Raw genomic sequence first — 6,046 nt, 5'->3', positions numbered from 1 at the left:
AGGTGGGCAGGCCACCCTGCTCAGTTCTGACTCACGCTGGGTCCAGGAGCTCAGCCTCCCACCCCACCCCCAGACAGGGCTGCTACCATACCATGCTGCTGCCTCTGTATCAGAGACAGCAGTGCAGGGTGACAGGCAGCTGGTCCATGAGGGAAGATGGTTTTTAAACTGGCTCCCTTCACGGATCAGCTCCTGCCTGATACTCCATGCTGCTGCCTCTGATACAGGGACTAATGCCCTATCCCCAAGTTCACTGGAGATTCCACCCTACCCCCCTGCCTTCAGCAGATGCCTTATCCTGCTTTCCAAATGCTGGAGCCAGCTCCATCCCAGGGGCAGCCTGTGTTGGCTGATACAGAGGCAGCAGCACGAAGTGGCAGGGGGTTCCTCAGGAGTGGGTCTAGAGCACAGTGGCCACTTGCCCCACTCCTGGGGACTATAGAATAGTCGAGTAACTGATAAAGATTCATGAGGTTAATCGACTATTCAATTAACCGATACTTAACATCCCTTGCTCATGTATGCTTATGCACCAACTCCACTTCTTCAGAGAGTTGCCAGCAAAATAGAGATGATAAAGTCCTTATCATACTAATTGCTCCAGCATGGCCCAAATAGATGTGTTATCCCTACCTGCTGCAGATGTTGATCTAGCCCAGCAGTGGGCAATAATGAGCCCACAGATTGGAGGTGGTTCACCAGGGTTAGCACCTGGCAAGCTGCAACTGCTATATTTACCTGTATCTCTGCAAGTACAGGTGCTTGCAGTGCCCACTGGTCTCAGATGACCATTTCCAGCCAATGGCAGCTGCACAAAGTGAAGTCCCAGACTTTTCTTGTCCATTGCTGACTAATCTAAAGATTTAATAGGGTAAAGTAAAAAGGGCTAATCCAGAACAATCAGGAACTTGTGAAAATCAATTAAGGGAGACTGGCCACTTGAGGCAATCAGTTAAGGCAATTGAGACACCTGAAGTCAATCAGGAACTTTCTAAAACCAATTAAGACAGGCTGATCAGGGTACCTATAGTCAATTAGGGAATAGTTATTGCTTGTTAAAAAGACTTCCTTTCTGTTAGCAAGGAGCTGCAGTAAGAAGTTGCTGTGGAGGGTCTGGGCAGTACAAACACTATCAGGTACCAGAAGGACAAGCTTGCAGTAAGAGAGATGCTGGGAGGACCATGGGGAAGTAGCTCAAGGAATCATAGCTATCACATAACAGAAACTGGGGACATTATGGACAGCTGCTATCACAGGGTCTCTGGGCTGGAACCCAGTATAGAGGGAGGACCTGGGTTTCCCAGACTGCCTGTTCACCATGGGAGAGTTGATCTACAGTGGGATGTACCATAGAAGGACTAATTTGGAAAATTATGTGGCCTGTCCCTGTACCACACAGATGGGCAGTAGAGACAATGGTCTCCTCTCTTTTTCACATCCTGACCAAAGATGAGGGTGGTTAAATAAATGGCAAGTTTGTGCTGCAGGGAAGGGGTGCCATGAGCCTCTAAAGCGAGCAGCACCTGAAAGTGTGGGACCCACTAAGGCAGAGAAGGAGCTTTGTCACAGTACCTATAAACAATATATTTAAAACAGTCACGTGGGCATCACATCATACGTTTGCCAAATACTATGAACCTTTCCCAGAGGCCACAACTAACACTCTAGTAGGCTGCATCATACTATTCACTGCTACCAATTACACAGTTCCAAAGTCTTCCCAACCACAGAGTGGAGCACCTACAAGGACAGCACTCGAAGAAGAGAATGATATTTGGTGCAGTCAGGGATTTCCCTACACCCCGTCATGGGGGGTATACCCCCCCTGAATTCTCTAACACCCACCCCACTCCAGTTTTGTGAACTAGTTACATGCCGATTTAGTGACTGTTTGGAAATTTGAATTGAAGTTGAAACATTAATACACACTTTAAAAGCATATACAATGTATGATAAGATATGTGTATCTGAAAAAGTATAATAGATTTGAAAAGTATGAACATAGACTAGCTTCCTTATACAGCTGTTGTTTTTTATGACAATGTCAGTGCATTCATTTTGGTGATGTTGGCCAACCTAATAATTTCAAATTATGATTTCTAAGCAAAGTCAAAATGAGCTCTCCCTGACAGCTAGTGATGGGCTGGGGGGAAAGGCTTCAGGACCAGATTGTATTCAGTCACACCTAATCTACCTAGGTATCCAGCAAACAGAGCTGTGTTGCCCAAGTGATAGATTTTGTTTGGGATTGGGTTACAAATCACTTGAATGTGGGGGGGAGAGGGGAGAATATGAAATGTTGTTGTTTTTATTGTATAAATAAAGGGCAGTAGAACTGTACTTAACCTGTACTGATTAAGGGCATCAAGAGAGAGGGTGGAGACAAGTGTTTTGCTTGATAGTCTGTCTGAGTCACAAAAGTACTATTTGACCTGCCCCTCTCCACTGTTTAAAGACAGAGCTGATTAGGCTCCATATATAGTCTTTTGTTTTGTTAAGAGACCACTACAGCTGAAATAACTGATAATCATGTCTAAGTGCTTAGTCCTGCTGTGGGGACAGTGTTCCTGTGGGTACAGTGTTTTTGTGTAAGAGACAGCCCAGACTGTACTAGCAGTGAGGTTCCCCCACTGAGAGCTCAGCTGAAATCACTGAGAGCTGGGTGGAACCTCAAGAGATCAACTTGCAGAGGTCACGGTGGCAGCAGAAGGTGACAGCACAGGGCCATTGGCAAGAGAGCGATGAACAGTGGCACAATGAACAACAGTGGCCAGAGTGAACAATGAGCAGCTGGAGGAACAAGCAAGGTGCCTTCTTGCCTCCCACCTGGGAGGTGTACTCATGTGAAAGCACCTCTGAACTCTGAGTCTCCACTGACCAAGGACAACACTGGTGAGTGGGGTGAGCTGGAGGGGAAAATGAGGGGCACATTAAATAAACATTTGTTTGTTGGACTATATTTTAGTGACTTTGCTCCAGAATACTAGATTTGTGACTGGGAATGGAAACATATAAATGTTTCCTGGTAGGCCAAGATTTTTTAAATGAATTATTTGCCAAGGTTGTTGTTTCACATTGTTGCTATCTTGAGAGGTCATTCTGTTGGGGAGTTTCTGTACTAAACACTTTTATTATTATAATTAATTTTTACATAAGAATGGTCAGACCAGTGGTCCATATAACCTAGTATCCTGTCTACCGACAGTGGTCAAGGCCAGGTGCTTCAAAGGGAATGAATAGAACAGGTAATAAAGTAATCCATCCCCTGTTGACCATGGGCATCAAGTATTAAGTCATTGTGTATGTTATCTTGATGTCAGTGGTAGGCCAGTAGATGCATTTCTAGATGTTCAAGTTATAGAAAACACATTGGCTGCATCTCTGACAACCCACATCTTAGAAGAGTTAAATGCTTGTCAATTGGACCCCAAACAGTTGGTTGCTTGTGCATTTGGAGCTGCAAACTTCTCTGGAAGACATGGTGGAGTACAAGCTTTGCTCAGAGAAAAGTGTAATCCTAATCTCTCCTATACACACTGCAGAGGCCATCTACTCCAACTAGCACTAGTACGAGCTGCAAAATCTTCAAAAGACATTAAAAAAAGCTATAAATTTAATGTCTTAATTATATTCTTTTTTCAGCAAGAGTCCAAAAACACTGAATATCTTGGAAAATATAGAAGATACACTGGGACTGAAGTTCAAATTAGTCCAATTTGGGAAAACCCGCTGGCTTTCTCATGAGTGATCCTTGGCTGTTGTCTTAAAATTACTCCAGCCATTATTACTGGCTTTGGAAAGTATCTACCACGATGGGATGGATCTAAGTAGTGAGGGTGGTGGATTACTTTTGCTACTACGTTCAGAGAAGACTATTGTCATTCTCTCTCTCATAAATCTACTGTTGAAACCACTTAGGTCATTAAACAATACCATTCAGGCATCTGCTACAACAGTAGTAGACCTTTGTCCAGCAATAGAAGCTACAGAGAGCTATCCATTGAAAAAGTACTGGAAGAAGCAAAGATTTCAGTCCAGAAGTTGACTAATGAAGGCATTTATATTGAATCCTTAAGTGAAGAGGACAGGAAGTGTTTGTTAAAACAGCTGAAAAAGTACACAGACTTGATTCTTAAAAATCTACAACGACTTCTAGATTCTACTCAACCTCTACGTAGCTTTTACAGATGCCTGTCCTATAAAACACTGACAGTCAAGTGGAGTGAGGCACTACCAGCAATGGGGCTGCCATGTGCTCAGGACAGAATAGAGAATTTGAACACAGAGTGGAATATCATACCACGAATGAATGAAGATTTGACTTCAACTTCTTTTTTATCATCATTAGTGGCTCAACCGGATCTTTGTGCTATGTTTCCTGGAATGAAAGTAAGAATTCATCTCTTGCTACTCCCAGTCACAACAGCTACAGTTGAGCGTTCTTTTTTATCATTGAATAGAATTCTGTGTTCTGAAAGAAATCGCCTTCTGTCTGATCATGTAAATGAACTAATGAGCATATCAATTGAAGGAATGGAAGTACTGGACACACGAGAAGCCACCGAAGATGAACGCATTGCATTCGAGAAGTTCATTAACAGAGTTGTACAAAATTGTAACAAGAAACCAAGAAGGATGTAGACGTAGTGCTTCATAGAAGGCTTGAGTAGCCAACTTTAATTTGTGTGATTTTAAAACATGAGTTAAATATAATAAAATGGTCTTGAAACATTTTTCAGTTTTTACTATGGTGCCATAAAGCCCACCTTTACCCTCACGGTCTCACCTCTCATCAGCCCTGATCTCCCTCCCCGTAAATTCGAACCCCCCCCATTTCAATTCCTGGGGAAAATACTGGGTGCAGTAATTGACATTCTTTGAGATGTGTTAGAGAGATAAAAGGTTAAGTTAACGGTGACGCTTAACTAGTTATCCATACTCCAATTTAGGGTGTCAAATTATGCAGCATCACTTGCTAAATATTACCACGGAAGTTATGGTAAATGTACGGAATTTATTAATCACAGAATACAAGAACTAGAAGGAACCTTGAGAGATCATCAGGTCCAGTTCCCTGCCCTCATGGCAGGACAAGCATTGTCTATATCATCCCTGATAGATGCCTATCTAACCTGCTCTTAAATAGCTCCAGTGATGGAGATTCCACAACCTCCCTAGGCAATTTATTCCAGTGTTTAACCACCCTGACAGTTACAAAGTTTTTCCTAATGTCCAACCTAAACCTCTCTGGCTGCAGTTCAAGCCCATTGCTTCTTGTCCTATCATCAGAGGCCAAGGAGAACAATTTTCCTCCCTGTGATACCCTGTTAGATACCTGAAAACTGCTATCATCTCCCCCCTCAGTCTTCTCTTTTCCAAACTGAACAAGCCCAATTCCTTCAGCCTTGCCTCATAGTTTGTTTTCTAGACCTTTAATCATTTTTGTTGCTCTTCTCTCGACCTTCTCCAATTTCTCCACATCTTTCTTGATATTCCTGAAGAAAATAAATAATTTAAGTATGGGGGGGGGGGGGTCAGTTTATCTTAGGGCTAGTATCAGTACTCAAATCCTTCTAGTAGGCCAAGTAAGTGGCAGGGCTTCCGGGGAGGAGGAGGGTTGGGGCATGGTATACGACCCCACTCCTTTTGGTGCACGCAGGGCTCTGGCTGGGAACTGAGTAGAGGTGTTGGGGCTTAACTCCTGCCCCTTTTGCTTATCCACCTGAAGTTGGGGCTCACCAGAGTGGTTTCTTCTTGCTATGCCACTGGGTTGTAACCTTTATGCATAAGGGTAGGTGTGAGAATAAATTAGATCCCCCAACATGAATATCATCCACAGATAATTACTTGTGGAGAAATCCACAGCTCTCAGCAGTCCCCTTGATAAGGTTGCCAGATGGCTGAATGAAAAATACCGAACATGCCCTCCCCCCCAAAAAAACAAACTGCATGCTGGGAAAAATTTTTGTTGAGCAAAACAAAATAAAACAAAAGGTTGCTGCACCTTAAAATTCCTGTGATCCTTGCTTCCCCCCCCCCCTCCCCC

The sequence above is a fragment of the Pelodiscus sinensis genome, chromosome 1, assembly GCF_049634645.1.
Source record: "Pelodiscus sinensis isolate JC-2024 chromosome 1, ASM4963464v1, whole genome shotgun sequence".
In the NCBI taxonomy this organism is placed as follows: Eukaryota; Metazoa; Chordata; order Testudines; family Trionychidae; genus Pelodiscus; species Pelodiscus sinensis.
This window is presented reverse-complemented; position numbering follows the sequence as displayed.